Genomic DNA, 27458 nt, shown 5'->3' with positions numbered 1-27458 from the left:
AAGTACTAGGAGGAATCCCATGTGAGCAAAACTTCAGTTCCATGGAAGGTTGGAAACTTCTCACAAATGAGATAACAGGTGCATGTTGGCTGGGCAATTCTGGGAGTTATCAGCTTTTATTTTGTCATGGGTCCAAACAAAAGTTGCACCACTTTTCACCCATCACACTTACCAGCTAACAACTTCTATATAGCAAAACTTCTCCAGTTTGAGAATATGTTTCTCTGACATGATTATTTCAGCTAAAAGTAAAATGTCTCTCCTTAAGCAAACATCACCAGTGATTTGAAGGGTTTTTTTAAACTCGCCACCTAAACTCTTTCATTTTCACAATGGACCAATGACTATATAGCAGTGATGGCAAACCTTTTAGAGACTGAGTGCCCAAACTGCAACCCAAACCCCACTTCTTTGTCGTCTGGTGCCAGATGGGCATGGCCCACTGGGTGGGGGTGGACTACTGGGTGGGGGTGGCTGGCATCGGCATGGCCTACTTGCATCCATGGCCTCACGGCAATTTTGGGGCATGCAAATGGCCCGACCTGAGCTCTGGAGGCCTGGAAAATGCTTCTGCTGCCTGGATCTAGGGCTGCAGAGCGATTTCGCGCACCCCCCCCCACGGCCGATCCAGGTGGCAGAAGCATTTTCCAGGCCTCCGGAGCCTGGATCCGGCTGCTGGGGTGCTGCAAAAATCGCTCCAGAGGCTTACCTGGACTCATGCTGGCAGCTGCCTACATCATCCAGCCCGGATCTGCCCAGAAGCTCAATGCAGAGAGAAAGAGAGCAAGAGTGCAGGCACACGTGGATAGGTGGAGGGGAGCAGCCTGGTCCCACCTCCCTTCAGGGCAATGGTGCGCGTGCCCACAGAGATGGCTTCGTGTGCTGCCTGTGGCACACGTGCCATAGGTTTGCCACCATGGCTATATAGAGTACAGATATACAATATAAAATTGCTGATGCAGCAGTTACTAGAAATAATCACTAGGGTAGCTTGAGATACAATGTAAAGGTTCACTATATCTCAGCAGTAAATGATAAGAGTTAGAGGCAGATGGAGAGAAGAGGGCAACTCAATAAATCCTTGGGATAATTTCTTCCCGTTTATTCCTCAACCAAACTAAAGTAAGATCATTGCAAGGGGTCAGCTCTAGGGTCTGAAGAGCACTAACAAAACGAGAAAATTCTTGTGAAGAGGATTATCAAAACCAGAAATAGTTGCAGCCACCAGATGGTTTGATTGCTTCGTTCCATAAAGTTCAAACACAATTCCACTAGAATAATGGAAAGTGAAGATTGAAAGTGTGTGACTTTTCACCATTCTCACCTCTTTTATATAAGCACTTCTTTTTACATGAAGAATTATCTTAATGAACACAGAAGCTTTTACTATTCTCAGTAAAATTAAATCAACCCCTTCTAATGTAACAATATTAAAAGGACTATTGCCAAAGGAAGGGAAGAATCTTCTGTGACTTAAAACTGCTTATCTTTCTGCAATTAAAAGAGACTTCAAAAGAAACAAAAGTAATATGTTGTAAAGTGTGGAGGGTAGAATACAATTTGCATGGTTTTCCAATTCTTTGTTTTTTCAAACAGGAATATGGGAAGATAGGTATTGCTTTAGATCTGCTGTTCTCAACCTTTTCATTTATGAAGATGACACTGTTCAAATTCTTGAAGACCATTCTAGCCAAGGCTGACAATATGGCATTTAGAAGTAGCACGGCAGACATGTCCCTCCATCCAAATAATACCCTTGGGCATGCCCAGATTAAATAAAAATAGTTCACATTTTAAAATTAAAATGTCTCAAATATCAGAAAATTAGCAACTCTCATGAAATGTTAGATTTTTCTCATTAGTTTGTGTGAGATCTGGCACCAACAGGAATTTTGTAAGTGAGGATATATTGACTTGATATTATAAGCTGTCTCCAAAGTATTGACTAAATACTATTGTAAGGTCACAGTCCCTTACTTGAACTTGAGATACTATATCAATCTAATCAGATAACCCAAGCAGAGACTTCTTGATCAAGCAGCACTTTATTTGATCAAATTAACCAGCTGGGTGGCCAACAATCTGGAATGCTGGCAGAGTTACATCCAGAAGTGCCACACATTAGAAAGTTGGTAGCATTGCTTTATAAACTTTGTAAGCCAATGAAAATTAGACAACAGAGCCATTACATCATAAGAAAGACATCAATCATTCCTGTACACTCCCTTATTCCCTCCTTCAGTATATCACATCCATGTACATGTCTCCCACACTTGCATGAAATTTCTCTGGTGCAAAAGCTGATTACAAAAAGCAAGAAAGCAACAGTCAGACTAAACAATTTCCCTTTGTTCCTGTTGTGATTCAGGGTCAGCCTGTGGGTTCGACAGTTGGGTCGGACGATTCAGAGGAGGAGGAGGGGGGTGTTGGAGACCTTGCTGAGGATAGTATTGAGGCTCCGCAGAGCCCTCAGCCAGGCCCCTCCCATCTGGTCACGACGCAGACCCAGCTGTGTGAGCCTGACAGCGTGGATGAAGATGACCCACAGCTGGCCCTGTTCAAGGACGCCCGACGCAGGAGGCAGTCAATCAGGAGTAAACAGAGGAAGGCAATGGGGCACCTCGGAAGGAGGCAGAGAGAAGCCACGCCCTGAACTGTTTAAAAGGGGAATGTGTGGGAGGGCTGGTTTGCTGAAGGCAACCGTTTGAATAGCTCCTGTTTCATGGTTCGTGTTTGCTCTCTTTGCTCTGTTTGCTCTGTTTTATGTTAATAAATTTGGCAGGCTTAGTTCCAGCCTCTTGCCGTTTTGTAAAAGGGGTTGTCCCTGCTGTTTCTGCAGGGCTGGTAGTAGGCTGGTACAGAACAGTTCCAGAACCCTTCACTACTTTATATATTTATTTCATTGATTGACTGATTGATTTCTATAGCTTCTATCAATCAGAAGAGAGCTGTAAGGGACCTTGGAGATCTTCTAGTCCAACTCCCTGCTCAAGCAGAACCTATACCATTCCAGACAAATGATTGTCCAGTCTCTTCTTAAAAACATCCAGTGATGGAGCACCCACAACTTCTGAAGGCAAGCTATTCCACTGGTTAACTGTTCTCACTGAAGAAGTTTCTTCTTAATTTCAGGTTTTTTTCTCTCCTTGATTAATTTCCATAGTTTTTTTTCTCCACTCTCCTAGGCTGTTGGCTGCCAGACAGTTCTACTTGATGCAGAATGGGAATGATCAGCATTCTGCCACAAGTAAACTTTAAAGAAAGTTTAAAAATGTGGCAGAGAAAATCCTCTACCTCATGTGGGGGCAGTATTTTTTTTCTCCACTCCCTTTGGCTGTTCGCTCACATAAGGTGGAGGATTTTCACTGTCAGGAGCAGGAAAAAAACCTGGGTTTTTTTTCTTTTCTTTTTTTTGAGACACCAGACTAGTGTGTATTCTTGCTTGCTGTAAAGCCAGATTGCAGCAAGGAAGAGGTTGGAGGTACATGAATGCATGTTAGTCTGGCCATTTCTGGGCCTGTTCTCCAAACTCAAAATAAATTAGGTACCGATTCTACTGAACCAGTGCGAACCAGCTGAATCTCACCACTGCATATATTTCAAGGTTGCCACAATTAGTAAACATTGCAATAGCTTGTCACAAGTTGAAACAAGAATGTACCCAGACAACGCTTACAGTAGGGAAGACTGGAGAAGGCCCACGGTGGAACAACTTTAGCTGAGTTGAGATTTGGAATGAACGTCTTCTCTGTGCAGCACTATAGCTGTCAGCTAAGTGGTAGTGTTCTTTATCACTTAATGTAATGTACTGTGAGAATATCCTTGGGAGCAGGTGGAAGAGCCGTAGTCTAGATAATGATGAGAAATATTTACTTTCTTTGCTATCTGTAATGACCCACTTCAATCTACATCTTAAGAAAACAGAACCCTTGCAAGCAGTTTCTTCCAACAGGAATCTTTATTAAGAGAAATTGATTGCAAGCATGCTAGAAAGGATCTGGAGAACCCTCTCCATCATTCAATGTTTTAAAGTGTTCCCAAGCAGCCCCCATCCCACCCTCAGTTCTTCCGCGATCCAAACCGGCAGATTGCTAGGTGTTACTTCAGTACAGATACAGTAACATCAGTCCAGCTCCCTCGGCACAATCATCCAATTCTCTTATTGCCCGAACTCCAAGTGTTGCATCTTTCCCCCTCCTCTTTCCCTCCACTGTTGGTAAAGAGAAGAGCTTCAGAGAGGCATAGGATGAAAGGGAGATGGCTACATTGTTTTGTTAACAGATCCCACGTGAATCCACAAAAGGTTACTTTGTAGTGGAGACAGGAGGTGAAAGTAGTAAACTCCCCATACATACCCCCTCTCCCCTTTTTTAGTGTGACAGAATTCAGGAAACAGTAATGATTGTTTATTTTTAAATCAGAAAAGATAGATAGAAATGAAATATAACTGGATTCTGATACTATATGAAGTGGCTTGCGAGTGTAAGGATCACGCGGAGACAGCAGGCTCAGGTTACAGGTTTATTGAGGTACACCCGGCAAAACTCTGCTGGCTTGAGTTCTTTATATAGCCAGCTGGAAGTTGGTTTCTCCAATCAGCGGTTCGGCTTCTCCTGCTGGGAAGCTGGGCCAATCGGCTGGGCCGGCGTTTTGACAGCTAGAGTCCTTGTGCTGCGCTGTCAGCTATCGTGCTTGCGCTTTAGCCGACGGCAATTTGACAGCTGTCAAATTGCCGCGTGTTTCCCTGTCAGCCATATTTACCTCATGTAACCAAACTCATTAACAATAACCAGTAATGTTAAACATTAATCATTATATATATATCACCCCTTACCCCTCCCCTGAACTGGTGCAAGCCCTGCCCCTTGGTTGCTGATTGCTGCCTGCCCATTTGTAGTCCTGTAAGTAGGTTGGGGGTTGTCTTGTCCGGCTGGAGCGACGTGGGGGTGTTTCATTTTCTTGCACCCCTTCCCCCAGTCTAGGTTGGTTTATGGGAAGGTGAAGGGGTTCGAGTCCTGGTTGTTGAATGGCCCTGTTATGTTGTGGCGTTAGTGTAACGTTTTGGGGCTGCCGGCTTCTTAATTGGTTGGTGTGTCTGCGGATGTGACCGTTACGCTCTGTGTCTATCAAATATGAAAGGGGGCCTGTTTGGTCGATGATGACCCCCTGGAGCCACTTAGGTCCTTCCACATAGTTCCATGCCCACACCGTTTGGCCAATTGAAAAAGACCTTTGAGGCAGGGGTTGTTCGATGTCGGCGTTGGTTCTATCGGGGTGCATTCTATCCAATCTAGTGATGAGTCGACATCCCCAACGTAACTCTGCCGGAGATTTCCCCGTGGTGGTGCATGGGGTGGTTTGCTGGGCGAGCAGGAATTGGGATAGTCGTCAGTGCCAGTTGCGTTTAATTATTTTTCGGAGAGCATCTTTGGTGGACCTCACCATGACCTCAGCCAATCCGTTAGACGAGGGGTGGAACGGAGCCGATGTGATATGCTTAATAGAGTTGCCCCTGGTTAATATCTGAAATTCGCGAGACATAAACTGGGGTCCATTACTGGTAACCAAATCGTCTGGGAGGCCATGTGTGGTGAAAAGCCCCCGAAGTACCTGTACTGTGGTGGCAGTATTAATGCTGTGGACCGGTACTACCCCTAACCACTTGGAATAGCTGTCCACAGCAATGAGGAATGTTTGTCCCTGGAAGGGTCCTGCAAAGTCTAAGTGAACCCGGGACCACAGGTTTTTTGTTGTTTCCCATCTATGTGTAGGGCTCTGGGATGGGGCTGGGCGAGTTAACTGGCAGGGATAGCATCCTGCAACATAGTCCTCAATGTTCTTATCGATTTTAGGCCACCAAACGTAGCTTCTGGCCAGGGCTTTCATCTTGACTATCCCTGGGTGTCCCTCGTGTAGTGTGAGCAAGGTTCGTTCTCTGTGTTTCTCTGGGACCACTACCCTGTTTCCCCACAGAATGCATCCTAAATGGGATGACAGTTCTTGTTTTCTTGTGAAGTATGCGTTGAACTCTTGCCCGGGGCATGTGGCCGGCCATCCTGTGGTAACCCAGTGTAGCACTCTGCTGCAGATTTTATCGGTGGTTGTGGCAGAGGATATATCCTTTGCCATCAGTAGACAATCCGGCAGTTCCGAGATCGCTAAGATATGCCCAGCCGGAGCTGGGTCGGGGTCTAAAGTGGGAAGGGGCAGCCTGCTGAGCCCGTCTGTGTGTCCTAGTTCCCTCCCTGGTTTGTGAACCAATTCGTACAAATAGGCTGACAGAAAGGTCGACCATCGTAATATCCTCGGTGAAAGGATTTGCGGGGTTAATTTGTTCCATGTAAAAATGCCTAGAAGGGGTTTGTGGTCGGTAAAAATGGTGAATGTCCTACCATATAGGTAATCATGGAACTTTTAAACAGCGACAATGGCCAGAGCCTCCCTATCTATTTGGGCATAATTCCTTTCTGCCTTCATGAGTGTCCTGGAATAGAAAGCTATAGGTTTTTGAATTCCCATCTCTTGCAAGTGACTGAGAACTGTCCCTATTCCATATGGGGATGCATCGCATGCAATGCATAGGGGTAGGTCCTCCCTGAATAGGGTGACGGTGGAACTATTGCACAGGGTGTTCTTTAAGGCTTGGAAACTAGTGTCGTGATCTGATGTCCAGAGCCATGGGCTCCCCTTGTCCAAAAGCCTATGCAGGGGTTCCGGTAGGGTGGCTTTGTGGGGGAGGAATGAGTGGTAGAAGTTTAAGTGTCCAAGGAATGCTTGCAACTCTTGTTTGTTTTTGGGCATGGGGGTTGCTTTGATGGCTTTGATCTTGGCGTCGGTAGGGTGGATTCCCTGGGCATCTATCCTGTAACCGAGGAATTCGGTTGAGGAAACTCCAATTGCACATTTGTCTTTTTGTAATTTGAGACCTGCTGTTCTGAATCTGCTCAGAACAGCTGATAGTCGGTCTGCTAGATTTTGTTTAGTTTCCCCGGCGATGAGGACATCGTCGAAGTAGGGGCATACCCCAGGAATCCCTTTTAGTGTCTTTTCCATTATCTCTTGGAAAATTCCTGGGGCTGCCGAAATGCCGAATTGGAGGCGTTTGACTTTAAAAGCCCCGCGGTGAGTAACGATGGTCTGCGCATCTGTGATTTCAGGAGTTACCGGGAGCTGTAAATATGCCTGCGCCAAGTCAAGCTTGGCGAAGATGGCGCTGGAACGGACGGAGGAGAGGACGTCTTTCACCGCGGGGACCGGGTAAGCATGTGCGTTTAATCCCCGGTTTAGGGTGACTTTGTAGTCGGCACATAATCTAATTTGGCCATTGGGTTTAATAGGGGTCACTATAGGGGTTTCCCAGGTCCCTCCGTCGGTAGGTTCTAAGACTCCTATTTTGACTAGGCGGTCCAATTCATCCTCAATTTTCTTTTTAAGGGTGAATGGGACCCTTCTTTCCCTAATTCTTATGGGTGGGACCTCTGGGTTTAGTTTAAGGGCGATAGGGGCCCCTGTATATTCACCGAGGGAACCGTCGAAGATGTCTGCAAATTGTTTGCAGACGTCATCAAGGTTTGCGGCCTGTGTGGCGCTTACCCGTTAATCTAATGCCTAAAGCCTTGAACCAATCCAACCCAATTAAGTTGGATCGGTCTCCTTGGGTGACTAGGACGTTAAGGGGTCCTCGGAATTTCTTAAACTCCACAAATATCTTAGCTCTGCCTTTTAGGGGTATCAGGGACTTTTGGTAGTCCACTAGATAAATTTGGGGGGGGGGGTTTAATGGAATTTGCTTCCGGTTTCTTTGGCAAATTTCCTTAAAGTTTTTTCCCGAAATTAGGGTGACTGAGGAGCCGGAGTCTACCTCCAGCTTGCAGGGGAGTCCCTGTAGCCTGGCTTTGATCTTGACTTTAGGGTTTAGTCGGTGGCCCTCCCCTGATTCCCCGTCCCTGTCTACCGCCTGTACTAGGTACCTGGGGGGCTTGGCCTTTGGGGAAGGTGGGAGGCTCATACCTGGGGACGTTGCTTCGAGTTCGTGGAGGTCCTCGTGATTCCGGCTTCGGCACACGGTTTTGATGTGCCAGGATTTGCCACAGTTGTGGCATTTGGCATTCCGGAACCGGCAGGAGGTTCTGATGTGGTTCCCTCCACAGCTGGCACAGGTGGCTCGCGGTTCCCTGGGGTTGTTTTTCGGTCTTGCCCCTTCTCCTTGATCGTTTTTGCGTGTTTGTAGTCTTTCGAATCGTTGGTGGATGGCATCCACATCAGTTAGGTCTTCCAGTTCCCCACCATCCCTGGGAACTATCTCACCCTGGTTCACCGCTCCGAGTTGTCCATTCCCGGCTTGTGTGAGGTCTCCGGGGTGACTATCCTCGTACGCCTGAATCTCTCTAGTGACTTCAGCCAGATTCAGGGTGGGTTTTGCTATGATTTTTTTCTGGAGGCGTTCGTCCCTCAGCCCTATGACCAGTTGGTCTCTTATCCAGTCCTCCAGGTCCGGAAATTGACACCATTGGGCAGCTTGTCTTACTCCCGCTACAAAGTCGGCCGCCGGTTCTCCGGGTAGCTGGCGTCGACGCGCGAACTGGACTCTCCAGTAAATCTCCGAGCGCGTTGGCATTTAGTGTTTGCTGAGCTTCTCGGTAAGCTCAGCGTAGGTCGCCTGCGCGATCGGTTCTGGACTGCATAGTCCCACGGCCACGTCGTACACGGCGGGCCTGCTCAGATACAGGAGGGCTGCTGCTTTGGCTCGGTCCTCGGTTATCTTACTGACCAGCAGGAACCCTTCCACTTGGCCCAGGTGTGACTCCCAATGTTCGGGGTGTCGGGTGTCGAGTTCTCGGATCTGACCGAAAGTAGCCATGCTGTCTCGGTTCTCCACGCTGCTTGCCAGAGGTGTGAGTGGAAGTTACAACTTCCTTTTTTTTATTGAAAAGTTTTAACATACAATTTATCTTTAACAATCCCCCCTCCCCCTCCCTTCTCCCTCCCCCCTACCTCTCCCCCCTCCCCCCTCCCCCCCCGACTTCCCAGAGCTAAATACAAGGTATATATAAAAAAAACAATCATAAACAACCATATACTAACAACCATAAACTCTAAAATCCATCACTCTCTAACTTATATAGGATAAGACAAACCTTAGTAATATTAAATATATATAGAGAAACTAAAATAGAAAAAGAAAAAAAGAAAGAAGACTTATTCAAATGCTACATGAAACTTCTTAACCCTATACTTGTTCTGGATAAACTCAATCCATTTTCTCCATTCCATAATATAGCATTCTTGCGAGTGATCTTTCAAATAGGCCGAAATCTTCGCCATCTCTGCCAGGTCGGAGACCTTTAAAGTCCACTCTTCTATGGTCGGCAGTTCCTCTTTCTTCCAATACTGACCTATCAAAAGTCTTGCTGCCGTAATTAAATTTAACATCAACTTAGTGTCCACAACCGTAGCATCCGTAATTATTCCCAACAAAAAGAGTTGCGGAGAAAACTTTATCCTTTGCTTAAAAATCTTCTGCATATTCCACCAAATTTTTATCCAAAAAACCTTGATCTTTTTACAAGTCCACCATACATGAAAATATGTTGCATCTTCATCTCCACATCTCCAGCATTTTGGCTGATAGTTCGGATACATACTTGCAAGCTTTTTAGGACCTAAATGCCATCTATAAAACATTTTATAAAAGTTCTCTCTTAAGTTTTGAGCTTGTGTAAATTTTACGTTCCTCACCCAAATCTTTTTCCACATGTCCATTGTGATAATTTCCTGGATATTTTGGGCCCATTTTATCATACAATCCTTAATGAGTTCTGTTTCTGAATCAATCTCTATCAACGCAAGATATATCCGTTTAATATGTGCTGGTCCCTGATTTCTAATTTGCTTTATCAGATTTTCATCAGTCATTGTAAAACCATTTTTCTGGTCTTCTTTCCACCTGGCCCGTAGCTGAGTATATTGAAACCAATTTTGAACAATCTTCTCGTCTCGCAAGAGACTATATGGCTTCAAACACCAATCATTTCTTTCCAAGCTTAAGATCTCCTTGTACGTAGTCACATCATGTTTGAAACCAGCATGTATATTTTCTATTGCATGTTTTGGAATTGCCCACAATGGTATCTTACAATCTAACTTATGTCTGTACTTCTTCCAAACTCTCAGCAATGCCTGTCTTAAAATATGCACTCTAAACACATTATCTACCTTCTTATCATACAACAAATATGGATGCCAGCCAAACAGCAAGTCGTGGCCCTCAAGATTTAATAATCTCTCTTGTGTCAAATTAATCCAATCACTTATACCTGCTAACGCATCAGCTTCATAATATAATTTAAGATTAGGCATTTTAAGACCACCTCTTTCACGAGTATCCTGCATAATCTTAAGTTTAACTCGTGGCCTTTTCCCTGCCCAAACAAATTTATTGATACCTCTCTGCCATTCCTCCAAATTAGAATCTTTCTTAAGAACCGGTATCATTTGAAATAAAAATAAAAATTTAGGCAGGACATTCATTTTTACTGCTGCAATTCGCCCCAACAAAGACAATTGCAGTTTTTCCCAACTCTCCATTTCTTTTTGGATTTTTCCCCATAATTTTTCATAGTTATTTTTATATAATTTTGTATTAGAGGGCGACAAAAACACCCCCAAATATTTAACCCTTTTGACAATCTCAAATCCAGTTAACCCTTCTAAAAGGGCCTTTTGCGATGCTGTCATGTTTTTAGCCAAAATTTTAGTTTTCTGTACATTAACTTTAAATCCAGAAACCTTCCCATATTGCATTATTATCTCCATCAGGTCCACAACAGAGTTCTCCGGCTGGGTCACTGTAACAACCAGATCGTCTGCGAACGCTCTCAATCTATAATCCTGATCTCTGATCTGTATACCCTTAATTCTTTCCGAATTTCGTATTTTTACCAATAATATCTCCAATGTTAACACAAATAACAAGGGCGATAACAGACACCCTTGCCTTGTGCCCTTCTCAATATTACAAACTTCTGTCAGACTATTGTTAACTATTATTCGGGCTGTTTGTTTTTGATATAATGCCCTGATTGGTTGCGAAAATTTATCCCCAAAATTCATTTTGTCTAAAACTTTCATCAAAAATTGCCAATTCAATTGATCAAAAGCTTTTTCAGCGTCTAAAAAAATTAGCGCCACAGGGATCTGGTTGTTCCTTTCCAAAAATTCCAACACATCTACTATATGCCTCACGTTATTTTTCATTTGCCTACCACTAATAAACCCAGTTTGATCCCCATGAATCACCCGTTGCAGAACCCTCATCAATCTATTAGCCAACACCTTAGCAAATATCTTATAGTCTGTATTTAATAGTGATATCGGTCTATAGTTTTTTACTTGAGTAGCATCTTGGTCTTCCTTCGGAATCAAAGAGATAAAGGCAGTTCTCCAAGATGGAGGCACCTTTCCCCCTCGCTGGATTGTCTGGAACAGTTCCTTTAACGGTTTAACCATCTCTAATTGTAAATTTTTGTAGTAGGCCGCCGTCAAACCATCTGTACCTGGCGCTTTGTCTACCTTCAATTCCTTAATTACTGTAAGTATTTCTTCTTCTGTAATCAGTTGATTAATCTCCTCTTTTTGTACTTGTGTAAGCACCGGGATGCTAGCATTCTCCAAATATTCATCAATGTCTTTTTCATTAATCTTCTCCTTAGCATATAATAAAAATCCACAAAGGCTTTCTTAATAAAATCCTGTTGAAACACCATTTTTCCCTTGTGTTCAATTTTGTCTATGTTAGAAGCCCTCTGCTTTTTCCTTAGTCTATAAGCTAACCATCTACCTGGCTTATTAGCATTGCAAAAAGTATTATGCCTGGCAAACCTCAAATTGGTTGCCACTTGATCAGCCATTAATTTATCAAATTGTCCTCTTAATAATTTTAATTTAATTTTAATTTAATAATATTTATATACCGCCCTTCTCCCTGAGGACTCAGGGCGGTTCACAGGGCAGAATAAAATACTAAATACAAACGTTAAAACAAGATTAAATAATTGCCCATATTAAAACAGTTGGAATCAAATTCTAAAGCACCAAGTTAAAATTAAAACACAAGAATAAAAACCCCACCAATCCCCATCAGGCTAGGCCGGCTTGAACAAACAGAAACGTCTTGAGATCGCGACGAAAGGAGCGAAGATCGGGCGCCATCCGGAGCTCTACCGGTAGCTGATTCCACAGCTCCGGAGCGCCCACAGAGAAGGATCTCCCCCTGGGGACCACCAATCGACATTCTCTGATCGGTGGCACCCTGAGGAGGCCCTCTCTGTGGGAACGCACAGGGCGCAGGGAGCTTGAGCTTAATAGCCTCCTTAGTCTTCACATCCAATGGATTCAGAATCAAAGCATTCTCTTTTTCCTTAATTTCATTCTCCAATTCTTTCCTTCTAGCTTCCAAAAATACGTCTATGTTTATTGTTCATATATATCAACACTCCTCTCATATAGGCCTTGCTAGCATCCCAGACCATATCCATAGAGGTATCCTTATTCATATTAAGTTCAAAAAAATCCTTCATTCGCTGTTTACACTCTTCAACATTTTTCTGGTTTCTAAACAAATTCTCATTTACGCGCCACGAGCGCCTATCTCTGTTATCCTTATTAATCTCTAACCATACTGGGCTATGGTCAGAAATAGCTGTTGCACAAATCTTCACCTTTTTAATCCTAGAAAAAAAATCATTAGTCAGCAAAATAAAATCAATCCTAGAAAAAGATTGATGTCTATCAGAAAAAAAAGTATAATCCTTTTCATGCGGGTGTATGTCACGCCAAATATCTCGCAATTCCAAATCATCCTTCATTTCAAAAAAAGACTTTGGCAATCTGGCATGACACGGAATACGCTTAAAAAAGCCAGCCTTGTCCATCTGTACGTCCACTACACCATTCCAATCCCCCATAAAAATAAACGATTTGTAATCCAACTGGGTAAGCTTTGTATGAAGTAAACTAAAAAAGTCAGCCTGTTGTTGTTGTTGATTAGGGGCATACAGTCCAACTAAAAGCGTTCTTTTGCCTTCTAGCAACAAGTCTATCATTACGTATCTTCCATGCTTATCTGCTTCAATTAAGTCCGCTGTTATGGCACTTTTAATATAAACAACCACTCCATTTTTCTTATTCATTGCAGAGGCAACAAAGTGCGTACCCAGTCTTGAGTTCAATAAAAGCTTTTGGTCCATAGCCCTAATATGCGTTTCTTGCAAACATATAACATCAGTCTTAAATTGTTTTAAATATAAAAAATCTTTCTTTCTCTTCTGAGGCGAGTTCAATCCATTAACATTCCAAGTCAAAAATTTAGTCGCCATTCTTATCGCCCCAAAGCTTTTGGAGCACCTCACCAATGGCCTTGCCGCCTTTAGGCCGCGCTCCTCCCACTGCCTCGCTGTAAGTGCGCTTTGAAGATTCCAAAAACTTCTGCTGGTCTTGTTCTTTTACTTGTTTTGCTCTTTTTAAAGCAGCACGCGTCACCCTCTGCTCTCCAGCGTCAGCCAACAAAGTTATAGTTTGATCCACTCCTGCACCATTCTCCTCTGTCTGTCCATCTTCAGCCTCTTGAGGTTTCCCTTCTCCAGATCCCTTTGCTGCTTCCAGAAGTGATAGTGGAGTTGCTTTTAAAACATTATTGTAGAATTCACGCGCCTGCGCCACAGTAACCAGCCGGTATCTTTTACCTTCATGCATTACCACCAGCCCTACTGGAATCTCCCATCTGAACCTTATGTCACGTTGTTTAAGTTCCTGCACCAGAAATGCAAAGTCCTTTCTTCTCCTTAAGATCTTTGGAGGGATTTCCTTTAAAACCAAAACTTCTTGGTCAGCAACCACTACTTTAGTATCATAGACAGCTTGAATAACTTCATCTCTAATTTCTCTTTTTGTAAAATAAACCACCACATCTCTGGGTAGCTTCCTCTGTCTGGCAATCCATGAGTTTACACGAAAAACTTTATGCCTTTATTTCAGATGCTGGCTGCCCCAATACTGCTTCCAGGGCTTCAGAAATCAGCTGCTTTAAATCTTCTTTAATATTTTCTTTTAAGCCCCTAATTCTAATAGCATACTGCATCTGGTAAAACTGAACAAGGCTTAACTCTCTGTCCGCTTTGTCTTCATTCTCCAATACCTTAACTTCTAGTACAGCATTTTTTTGAGTCAAATCTTCCACTTTTTCTTCCAGGCCTTGTACACATTCAGCCACACTTTCCACTGTAGACAGAATGTCTACCCTCATCGCACTAAATTTCTCTTCCATCCTCTCATCTATTCTCTCCTCCATTTTCACCAGTTTATCACTCAATGTTACTAAAATTACCTGGGCATGCTTTTCAAGGGCATCTTCTAAATCTTTCGATGTCAATGCAGCAGGAGGAAGCAAGGCTTGCAACAATGTCTGTTGCACCGGAGAAGTTCCAGCACTCCGAAGAGTTTTTGAAGGAGGTTTAGCCGCCATCTTTTACTTTCACTTGTGACACACTTTCACTTTAAGTTTAAAAAGTCCATCAAGCTCGAGAGTAAAATATAATAATCCTCTTCACCTTTTCCTCTTGTACCGCTCTGCCTGCTCCTTTTATTCCATAGTCCTTCCTTCAGGCAGGGGTGGTCGCAAACGCCTGGCTCTGCTCCAAGAAATCCGGAGCAGAGACGCTGACCAGCTGGGAGCGACCCAGGCTACGGGGGAGTTCGATCCTTCAGCCACCCAAGCTACAAGCTCAGGCGGCCCCGGAGAACTCGACCCCTACCTGGGGCCTCACCCCCTCCTCTTCTCCCGAGGAGGGGGCTTCAAATTCACCCGAACAGCTGATCGGCACTGTTTCGGGTGAAAATTACTCAGCTGAGTCGCGGGCAGCCCGAAAAGGCTGTCTCCGGCGCCGCGCAGCCACCGGAAGTCCGAAGTTACAACTTCCTTGTTTAGTGACTTGCTCTGAGCCTCCAGAAGGTTTCCCTTCCTAGGCTTAAGCGACTTCAGCTCGGCAAGCAGATCCCACCTTCGTCACCAGTGAAGTGGCTTGCGAGTGTAAGGATCACGTGGAGACAGCAGGCTCGGGTTACAGGTTTATTGAGGTACACCTGGCAAAACTCTGCTGGCTTGAGTTCTTTATATAGCCAGCTGGAAGTTGGTTCCTCCAATCAGCGGTTCGGCTTCTCCCACTGGGAAGCTGGGCCAATCGGCTGGGCCAGCGTTTTGACAGCTAGAGTCCTCATGCTGCGCTGTCAGCTATCGCGCTTGCGCTTTAGCCGACGGCAATTTGACAGCTGTCAAATTGCTGCGTGTTTCCCTGTCAGCCATATTTACCTCATGTAACCAAACTCATTAACAATAACCAGTAACGTTAAACATTAATCATTATATATATATATCACTATCTCTGTTCTTTCTCTTTTCCAACATTCAGAATAGCAGAGTTGGACAGTACTAATCCCTTGCACAAGCAGGAGACCCTATAATATTCCAGACAAATGGCTGTCCAAAAGCCTTCAGTGATAGCACACCCACAACTTCTAAAGGCAAGCCCTTCCACTGGTTAATTGTCCTCATTATTAGGAAGTTTCTCCTTAATTCCAGGTTGCTTCTCTCCTTCATTCGTTTCCAGCCATTGTTTCTTATCTTGCCTTCTGCTGCTTTGGAAAATAAGTTGACAGCCTCTTCTTTGTGGCAGCCCCTCAAATATTGGAAACACTGCTATCATGTCACCTCTAATCCTTCTTTTATCTAGACTGGTCATACCTAATTCCTGCAACTGTTCGTCATACGTTTTTGTCTGAACCTGAAGTTCTTGCAAGGTCAACAATACTCAAAGTGCCTAGGATAGCTGGCACAATGTTCCTTTCTCCTGCTATCATGTTGCCCCCCCTAGTTCTTCTTTTCACTAAGCTAGAGAAAGCCAATTCCTGCAATGTCCACATCTTTGCTTGTTTGCTTTCTGCCACCCATTCCTTTTCTTGCTTCATTCTTTCCATCCCAGGATCCTGACATATAGGGAGAACGGAACATTCTTACCAGAGGTTTTAATTGATCACTAATTAGCCCAACAATCTTTTGAATCAAGGGGTTGTGTGTCGCTGATCCCTCTTCTAGGATAAGGAACACTGTCCAGATCAGCTACTCTCTTCTCTCACAACTTTGTAGTCTAGTCCTTCCCAGAAAGCAGAAGGGGCTGTTTTTACAGTAGTTTTTAAGCCACACTTTGATTATGGCAATATTATATGAGGTCATTGCTCAGTCAACTGTTAAACAAATTGCAAATTCTCCCCAAACAGCAGTAAACGGTAGTCATTACTAACTGTAATGTAACAACTCCAAGCAGAATTACATCTGGCTGCATATGGACATCAGAGGTGTAAATTAGACAGCCTCTGATTATCTTAAAGAAAACTCAGTCGTTAAACTTATTTTATAGGTGCCAAACAAGGAGAACCCCCGAGAGGAAGCTGTACATTCCAGAAAGACACAAGAAAAAAAGTAATTGACAACATGGTTCCCCTCTCTCGCCTGTCAGCTCCCATGTTGCAGGCATTTTTTAAAGGAGGAGACTGTGGAAGGGAGAGGATGGCAAGGAGGAAACTATTATGGCTTTGCTACTTCACACAGGGAGGGCAGTCCAAGGAGATCTCCCATCTATTCTCCGAAAGGGTGACTCCTTCGAAGGTAGGCTTCCACTAATTTCTGTGTTTTGCTGCTCACACCTCTTCTCTGAAGCTTGCTTGGAAGAATGAAACTTCCAGGGTGCCAATACAGGGGGAACAGGATAGCTGTCTTCCAGTACCGGAGGGACTGTCACAGAGAAGAGGGGACTGACTTATTTTCCAAAACATCAGAGGACAAGAAGTAACAGGTGGAAGTTCATTAAACATAGATCCAACTTAGAAGTAAAGAGAAACTTCCTGACACTGAGAACAATCAGTCAGTGGAACAGTTTGCCTCCTGGAGTTGTGGGTGCTCTATCATTGGAGGTTTTAAAAAATAGACTGGACAACCATTTGAAGGGGTGGTATAAGACTTCTTCCTTGAGCAGGGGATTAGACTAGAAGACCTCCGAAGCTCCTTTCACCCTTATGATTCTACACATTCTATGTTCTTATTTTTTTATTGAAAAGTTTTACAATACATTTTTAAATACAACCCCCTCCTCCCCCTTCCCTCTCCCCAACCCTCCCCTCCCCTCCTCTCCCCCCTCCCCGAATTCCCAGAGCTGAATACAGGGTATAAAAATACAAACAAACATAATCTAAAATATGCTAACAACAATAAAACATTAAGTTCTATCGCACTTTAACTCTCCATCGTCAAATTATTAATAAAATAACTATTAACTAATTATACATCATATAGATCCACTACTTATTCAAATGCTAAATGAAACTTTTTAGTCCCATATTTATTCTGAATATATTCAATCCATCTCCTCCATTCCACAATGTATCTCTGTTGCGATTGGTCTTTCAAATACGCTGAAATCTTTGCCATTTCCGCCAATTTAGAAACTTTTAATGTCCATTCTTCTATAGTCAGCAGTTCTTCCTTCTTCCAATATTGAGCTACTAAAAGTCTCACTGCCGTAATTAAATTCAACATCAACTTAACATCTATAACAGTAGTATCTGTAATAATACCCAATAAAAACAATTGCGGAGAAAACTTTATCCTTTTCTTAAATATCTTTTGCATATTCCACCAAATTTTAATCCAAAAAGCTTTAACCTTTTTACAAGTCCACCATATATGAAAATATGTTGCATCCTCACAACCACACCTCCAACATTTGGGCTGGCAATTCGGATACATACTTGCTAATTTTTTAGGGTCTAGGTGCCACCTATAAAACATTTTATAAAAATTCTCTCTTAAATTTTGGGCTTCTGTAAATTTTACATTTCTAACCCAGATCTTTTCCCAAGTATCCATTGTTATAACTTCTTGAAAATTCTGAGCCCACTTTATCATACAGTCTTTAACAAGTTCCGTTTCTGAATCAATTTCTATCAATGCATTATATATCCTTTTTATATGTGCTTGACCTTGATCTCTAATTTGTTTTACCAAATTTTCATCAGTCATCGAAAAGCCAACTTTCTGGTCCTCTTTCCATCTAGCCTGTAATTGCCCATACTGAAACCAAGTTTGTACAATTTTTTCTTCTTTTAAAATTTTATATGACTTTAGTTTCCATACATTCCTCTCTAAACTTAAAATTTCCTTATATGTAGTCACATCATGTTTAAATCCCACATTTATATTTTCTATTGCATGTTTAGGTATTGCCCAAATGGGTATCTTATAATTTAACTTATGTCTATACTTTTTCCAAACTCGCAACAGAGCATACCTTAAAATATGTATCTTAAACACATTATCCATCTTCTTATCATACAATAAATATGCATGCCAACCAAATAACAAATCGTGACCCTCAATATTTAATAATCTCCCTTGCGTTAAATTAAACCAGTCACTTATCGCTGACAAAGCAGCAGCCTCATAATATAATTTAAAATTAGGCATTTTAAGACCACCTCTTTCACGCGTATCTTGCATTATCTTAAATTTAACTCATGGCTTCTTCCCTGCCCAGACAAATTTATTAATTCCTTTTTGCCATTCCTCCAGATTTAAGTCCTTTTTAAGTATAGGTATCATTTGAAATAAAAATAGAAATTTTGGCAAAACATTCATTTTCACTTCTGCAATTCTTCCCAATAAGGATAATTGTAATTTTTTCCAACTATCTAATTCTTTTTGTATTTTTCCCCATAGCATTTTATAATTATTTTTATATAACTTCACATTTGAGGCTGACAAATATGTCCCCAAATATTTAATCTTTTTTACTATTTCAAATCCCGTTAGCTCTTCTAAAACAGCCTTTTGTGATACTGTCATATTTTTAGACAATATTTTAGTTTTTTGTATGTTGATCTTAAATCCAGAAACTTTCCCATATAGCATTATTATCTCCATCAATTCTACAACTGAATAATCCGGCTGAGTTACTGTAACAACCAAATCATCTGCAAACGCCCTCAATCTATAATCCTGATCTCTTATTTGAATTCCCCTAATTTTTCCCGAGTCACATATTTTAATCAGTAATATTTCCAATGTTAAAACAAATAATAGAGGTGACAACGGGCATCCCTGCCTTGTGCCCTTTTCAATATTACATAGTTGAGTCAAACTATTACTGACTATTATACGGGCTGTTTGCTTTTGATATATTGGTTGTAGAAATTTGTCCCCAAATTCCATTTTCTCTAGTACTTTGATCAAAAATTACCAATCCAATTGATCAAAGGCTTTTTCAGCATCCAAAAAGATCAAAGCTGCGGGGATCTGATTGTTTCTTTCCAAAAATTCCAATAAATCTATAATATGTGTCACGTTATTCTTCATTTGTCTACCACTTATAAATCCAGTTTAATCACCATGAATCACTTGTTGTAATACCCTCATTAATCTATTAGCTAAAATTTTTGCAAATATCTTATAATCAGTATTCAAAAGTGATATTGGCCTATAATTTTTAGCTTGAGTAGCATCCTGATCTTCCTTCAGAATCAATGAAATAAAATCAGTCTTCCAAGAGGGGTACCTCCTCCCATTTGAATTGTCTTAAACAATTCCCTTAAAGGTTTCTCCATTTCTAACTGTAAATTTTTAATGGGTTTTATATTGTGATTGTTTTAATTGGGGAATTATTTAATCCTTTTTTAACTTTTGTATTTCTATTTATATGCCTTGTTCACCACCCTGAGTCCTCCGGGAGAAGGGCGGTATATAAATTTAATAAATAATAATAATAAATAATAAATAATAATACACGGCAGTCAAACCGTCAGTACCCGGGGCTTTACCCACTTTTAATTGTTTGATTGCTAAAATAATTTCTTCATCAGTTATCAATTGATTCATCCCTTCTTTTTGTTCTTGCGTAAGAACAGGAATCTTAGCTTTTATCAAATATTCATCTATATCTACAATCTCTAATCTTATCTCTAGCATACAACTTAGAATAAAAATCAACAAAAGTCTTTTTAATAAGACTCTGCTGGTACACTACTTTACCCTTATACTCTATTCTACCTATATTAGAAGCCCTTTGCTTCTTCCTTAACAAATAAGCTAGCCATCTACCTGGTTTATTAGCATTACAAAAAGTATTATGTCTAGCATACCGTAAATTAGTTGCCACTTGATCTGCTATGAACTTATCAAACTGACCCTTTAATAAAGTAATTACCTCTTTAATCTTCCCATCAGATGGATTCAGAATTAAAGCCTTTTCTTTTTCCTTAATTTCATCCTCTAATTCTTTCCTCCTAAATTCCAATTTACGTTTATGTTTATTGTTCAAATATATTAATACACCTCTCATATAAGCTTTTCTTGCATCCCAAACCATCTCAATAGAAGTACCTTTATGCATATTAATTTTAAAAAATTCCTTCATCTGTTTTTTACATTCTTCCACATTTTCCTGGTATCTAAACAAATTTTCATTTAAATGCCAAGACCGTATATCTCTATCATCTTTTTCTATCTCTAACCATACTGGACTATGATCAGATATAGTTCTTGGACAAATCTTGATCTTCTTAATCCTAGGAAAAAAATCATTAGTAATTAATACAAAGTTGATCCTGGAGAAAGATTGATGCCTATCGGAGAAAAAAGTAAAGTCTTTTTCTTGCAGATTACTTTCTCTCCAAACATCTCTCAATTCCAAGTCATTCTTCATCTCAAAAAAAGATTTAGGCAGTCTGGCATGACTTGGAGTGCTTTTAAAAAGACCTCCCTTGTCCACTTGTACATCCAAAATGCCATTCCAATCTCCCATAAAAATTCTATGTTCTTCAACATCTTTTCTTTCTCTAGCTGGTCACCATTCACCCTAAGATATCACATTACTTTTATTAATATGAAGAGGAAAAACCAGCTAGGAGTTGGCTGAAGAAGCCATACATAATTTATGTATCTGGAATTCATTCAACAAACCATATTTAAAACAAAGAGTGGTTTAGTATGATACGCAAACAGAATCTGTGTAACTTCTCACCCAGAGGGTTGCTGAGATAGTCTTGACTAACTGAATGGGTGTCCCAAAGGTGCTTTTGCAAAAGGCAACTTGCTTCTCATCCAAGAAGCTTCTTCAGTTCTGGCTGAAGAACTGAAGAAGCTTCTTGGATGAGAAGTGAAACGTCTTCAAGGAAAAACAAAGAAAGTCCAGTTGCCTTTTGAAAAAGCTCCTTTGGGACAACGATGACCTGGATGACTGAGAATCTCCATAGGCAATTGAATGGGTGGCTTGCATGCAGCTTCCAGCTTCCTTCTCCCCATTCAATGCCTCACCTTTCACCTCCTTGGTGGCACTGGAAAAAAAAACTGGAGAAGCACCAATTCATGGGAGGAAGAAGGAAGCATGCCATTTTATTTATTTATTTATTTATTGATGGGATTTATATCCCACCCTATCTCCCGAAGGACTCAGGGCGGCTAACAGCAAAACATATAATAAGTACAGAAATCAAGATAAAAATACAATTGAGAACATCTGTGCAATAAATTAAAATTAGAGAATTTAAAAAATAAATTAAAAATACTAAATATAAATTAATTAAAATGCCTGTCAGTCCAGGTCAGCCTGGTGGAACAGGAGTGTTTTGAGGCCGCGGTGAAAGGATTGGAGGTTTTGGGCCATCCGAAGCTCAGGGGGGAGCTGATTCCATAGGGCTGGCGCTCCCACAGAGAAGGCCCTCCCCCTGGGGGTCGCCAGCCGACATTGCCTAGCTGACGGTACCCATCTCCCATCTTCTTATTGTATTATTTCCTGCATTATTTCTGCACTGGGACCTTTTTCTTAAATTCTGATTTTATTTAAACCACTTGTGTTTCACACAAGGGATTCTAAAGAGTGGTTTGCTTTATGCCCAATGCTATCATATATTTCTCGATAAATGCACCAAGGTGGAAGAATTTGCAAATCCTATAGTGGAACAAGGGAGATTGAAGATGGCAAAGATTATGAAATTGACATACTTGATGAAAGACAAGAAATTGACCAATTTTATTTCTACTTGGAAGCTACTTTTAGACTTCTTGCAGGAAATTGAAAGAAATGAAAATTTTATTTTGGGATTTGATGATTAGAATTATTTATTTATTTATTATTTATTTATTAATGGGATTTATATCCTGCCCTATCTCCCGAAGGACTCAGAATTATATGGGATTTTGGAAATAATATAGACAAATGTTAATCTTAGAGTAGGAATTTGTTGTGGTTTTTTTAGTTATATCTACAACAATGAACAGCAGAAGTCTTTTTTTTCTATTTGTCTCTTTTTTTCTTTTTTGCACTTCCACTTTTTCCTTTTCCTTTTGTTCTTCAAGTTATTATTTTCTGTTTATCTTTTTACTCTGTATTTTTTAACAAATCAATAAAGTTATATATCCAAAAAAGAAAGTTTCTTGATATAAACAGAAGTACAACCTAATGAAATTCTCTTACCCCCTGCTGATATATACACATGCACCCATATAAACACATAAGCAGTGTCTTCATTCACAAAAGATACAAGATGATTAGAGGCTTGCCAAATTTGCTGTTACCAAATTAATAGAATAACAGAGTTGGAAAGGACCTTGAAGGCCTTCTAGTCCAACCCCCTGCTCAAATAGGAGACCCTATACCATTTCAAACAAGTGGCTGTCCAATCTCTTCTTAAAAACCTCCAGTGTTGGAGCATCTACAGCTTCAAGAGGCAAGTCGTTCCACAGGTTAATTGTTCTCACTGTTTGTAAAATTCATCTTAGTTCTAATTTGGTTCTCTCCTTGATTAGTTTCCACCTGTTGCTTCTTGTTCTGTCTTCTGCTTTGGAAAAGCACCCCCTCAAATATTGGAACACTGCTCTCATGTCACCCCTAGTTCTTCTTTTCACTATTTTTTATTTATTTTTATTTTAATTCCATTTATATCCCGCCCTTCTCCGAAGACTCAGGGCGGCTTACAAACTTAGCAGTAGCCTTCATTCTATGTATATGCCTGCTTATTAGGGCTTTCACACACACCCCAAGCGGCATTATTACAAAGTCAGCTTAATTGCCCCCAACAATCTGGGTCCTCATTTTACCTACCTCAGAAGGATGGAAGGCTGAGTCAACCTTGAGCCTGGTGGGATGCGAACCTGCACTAATTGCAGGCAGCTGGTGTTACTTAAGGAGGCATTAGCCCACTGCTCCACCAAGGAGCAGTCATATCCAAATCCTGCAACCGTTCTTCATATGTTTAAGCCTCCAGTCCCCTAATCTTCTTTGTTGTTCTTCTCTGCATTAAAGTGTGCTTGGTTTTCAGCTGCATTTGAACTATTTTTTCCCTCTTCTGACTGGTGGAAATTCTTTTGCTCAGCTCCTGGATTTGAATTCATTTCAACAGTTCAGCTACATCAAGTCATGACATTATGGTGACAGAATGGAAGTGGTGTTCTTTCACAACCGATTTTCTTTTGCAAATATTACTTATCCTTAAACAGACAGAATGAGAATTCCACTGAATTAGAGCAATTAAAATTAAATATCTAGCATGCTGGAAAAGTTTCTCCCAAGCCGGCATTGCGCTCACATAAAAGAACAGCTCTGGTGTTAGCATTTCTTATATCTGCTTTTTTCCTCCCTTACTTTCTCCAGGGCAAGTTTCACTGTTCCTGTTGTCACTCTTAGAAAATATACTTTGAAAATCAGCAAAGTGATTAGATTTCAGAAAGTGGAGAAAGGCATTTAAATAACTGGCTTGGAAAGGTTAAATTGGATTTTATCCAGATCTCCTTTCAAGCATTTATTTATCCTCTCTGGTACTGAAAAACCAGGGAGAAAGTAGCACCTGTATTCTGCTTAACCAGATCAGTGAAAAATTGTTTATTTATTTGTTTTTGTGAATTGGCCCATTGTACACACCCAGTTGGTATGGCTATTTTATGTGCAAAACTAAACAAGATTCTAATTCAGCAATAAAGTTAAATATCTTAAGAATACAGAATAACAGAGTTGGAAGGGACGTTGGACATCTTCTAGTCCAAACCCCTGCTCAAGCAGGAGACCCTATCCCATTCCAGACAAATAGATGTCTTCTTAAAAACCTCCAGTGATGGAGCACCCACAACTTCTGAAAGGCAAGTTGATCCACTAGTTGATTATTCTCATCATTAGGAAGTTTCTCCTTAGTTCTAGGCTGCTTGTCTCCTTGGTTAGTTTCCATCCATTGCACCCTCTCATTTTTAGCTATTAATAATCAAAAGAATTTTGGGCATAAAAAGAGTACATATATGTGTTTTGGTATAAAGAACTTTCTGAAAAATAGCTCCATTTTTTATGCAACCATCTATTCACATATAATATATAACAGTCCTACTTGTGAAATTCCCATTTCTGTGCCATGGAAAGCAATCCTATACCTAGAGGTTGGGAAACAAACATTGCAAATTGTGCCTCCATGTTACAGGAAAAGGGAAGGATGCCCTTTTAATCTTTTCATTAAGGGGTGGAAGTTTCATGCTCATTCCATCCTTAATATATACCCTACCAGCTTGGATGTTTGTCCACATCTCTCCAGGATGCACAAGGAGAGCAATTTAAACTCAATAAATTCCATGAAGACGTTTTCCAAATTGTGTTCCTCTTGGTTGAACATGGTCATTAAACTATTCAGCAGAATATGTATCTCATAAACTCCAAAGCCTTCATCTCTACTACTAAGCCTTCACTTCTTCACTTCTAATCTCTAGAATACGGTAGTTTTGGTGAGGAGGAGAAACAGGGAAGAAGTGAAGCATTTTCTTGGTGGGTGATTAGGAAAAATACTAGATCTCTCCAGTTCTGTGTGAAATGGATTATAGGAAATCAAATTGTCCTCAATTCTTTCCCTTGCTCTTCCTCTCTCTCTCTCTCTCCCCTCTCCTTCTCTCTGTCCCCCTCTTGTCTCTCCCTCCCTCTCCTCTCCTTCTCTATCCCTCTCCTTCTCTCTCCCTCACTCTCTCCCCCTCTCCCTTTCTTTTCTCTACCTCTCTCCCCCACTCTTCTCTCTCCCTTTCCCTCTATCTCTCACTCCCTCTCTCCCCTTCTCTCTCTCTCTCCTTCTCTCTCTCCCTCCCCCCTCTCTCTCCCTCTCCTTCTCTCACTCACTCACTCTCCCCCTCTCTTCTCTCTCCCCCTCTCTCTCCCCCTCTATCTCTCACTCCCTCTCTCCACTTCTCTCTCTCCCTCCTTCTCTCTCTCTCCCTCCCCCCTCTCTCTCCCTCTCCTTCTCTCACTCACTCACTCTCCCCCTCTCTTCTCTCTCCCCCTCTCTCTCCCCCTCTATCTCTCACTCCCTCTCTCCCCTTCTCTCTCCCTCCTTCTCTCTCTCTCCCTCCCCCCCTCTCTCTCTCTCCCTCTCCCTCTCTCACTCACTCACTCTCCCCCTCTCTTCTCTCTCCCCCTCTCTCTCCCCCCTGTCTCTCACTCTCTGGGAAAACACACACCAAAGTCTGTTTTTAAGGAACAAGGTTGGAGAACTCATGCTGTCAATTTGTTAGCTGAAAACACTTTTTTAAATTCTATCTCGGAGCATGAAATGTGCCAGTCTTGGAGCATGTAATTTCATTTTGAATCCCCCCCCTTGCAAACATCACTCAAACTAACAATATAACAATTTTCCATCAGAAAAAAGTGCCTTCCTATATTGTGTGTTTTCACCTGGGTGTGTTGGGTAAAGGCAGGAGCTAGAGCCATGCTTTGGAAAAGCAGAATCATTGGGACACAAAGAGCTTCCAGCAAGAACATCAATATCACCATCATTCTGCTCGAAGGGCTTAATCATGATGTGGCCACACTAGAATAGTGAATATCAAAAAAAAAAAAAAAGATTGTCCTTTCTACCATTCATCACTCTTTTATGGCAGCCCTCAACTTACGACCACAACTGGGGCTCGAATTTTCATTGCTAAGCAAGCGGTTGTTAATTGAGCCACACCTGATTTTATGTCCTTTTTTGCCATGGTTCTTAAGTGAATCGCTGTCGTTGTTAAGTGAATCATATTAGCCGTGAGATGTATTCTGCTTCTTCCCATTGACTTTGCTTGTTGCGAGCCATCTGGGAAGGTCACAATTGGTGAAGATGTTCCTCAAAAAACACCAGCAAGAGAAATTGGGAAGACATTCTTAAAGGACCTTCAGGTTATAGAAGAAAAACCTAAGCCTCTTTTCAACAGGAAAAAATACCTTTGAGAAAGTGCCAGGTGCATTTTAGCACAGCGTTAGAAATAAATACTGTTACAAAGTAAAAGTAACATGTCACTCAACAGGAATGATGCTCTTCAAAGGCAATGGATCACCTTACTGCATTTATTTCAAAGAAGGGGAATATATCAGGCAGAGCTATTAATAGGGTCCCTGGAACAAATCACACCTTCTTGGAGGAGAAATCACAGAGCAGATGCTCTGTTAAGTATTTCAACCTCAAATAAATACCTTGGATATTGTCACAACTGAGGCATCAGTTGCATTGCCTTATAAAGCAGTTGTTGCTAAAAACAAGAGAAATTAGCCAACATTCCCATGTGTGATGTAGTAGTTTTCTCTCTGTGGAGTCCGGATCTGGAACAACAGCTAATGACCCTCTTTTATCGGTCTACTATAGAGAGCATCCTCTCGTATGGTATTATGGTTTGGTATGCTGGTCTGACAGCCGCAGATAGAAAAGTATTAGAGAGGGTAGTGAGTACAGCACAAGACATTGTGGGCTGTCCCCTGACACCACTGGATGACATCGCCAGGGCTCGTTGCCTTGGAAGAGTGAGGAAAATTCTCAGGGATGACTCACATACCATCGGGTAGGAGATATAGGAGTATAGCCAGCTACACCAACAGGCTGAAAAACAGCTTTTATCCGTGGGCTGTTAGGCTTTTGAATGAGAAATAACTTTTGTGAATTTTATGCAGAATTGACTTGGGAGGCCGGTGTGTGGTGTAGTTGGTTCACATGGTGTAGTAAGATGGAGGGTTTGTTGTCACTGTGTGTTGGGGGGGGTGGGAGCACAAAGGGAGGCTCAGCTAATCTCAATGTACACATAGTTGTACTTTGACAATAAAGGTTCATTTCATTTCATATCTCTCTCTCTCTCTCTCTCTCTCTCTCTCTCTCTCTCTCTCTCTCTCTCTCTCTCTCTCTCCCTCCCTCCCTCCATCCCTCCTTCCCTCCCCCCATCCCTGGAGGTTTTTCAGAAGAGACTGGACAGTCACTTGTCTAGAATGGTATAGGGTCTCCTGCTTGAGCAGGGGGTAGGACTAGAAGACCTCCAAGATTCCTTCCAACTTTGTTATTCTGTTATTATCTCTCATCTCTATTATTTCTGTCTCTCT

Source organism: Vipera ursinii (assembly GCF_947247035.1).
Source record: "Vipera ursinii genome assembly, chromosome: 13".
Lineage (NCBI taxonomy): Eukaryota > Metazoa > Chordata > Lepidosauria > Squamata > Viperidae > Vipera > Vipera ursinii.
Note: the sequence above shows the minus strand (reverse complement) of the source record.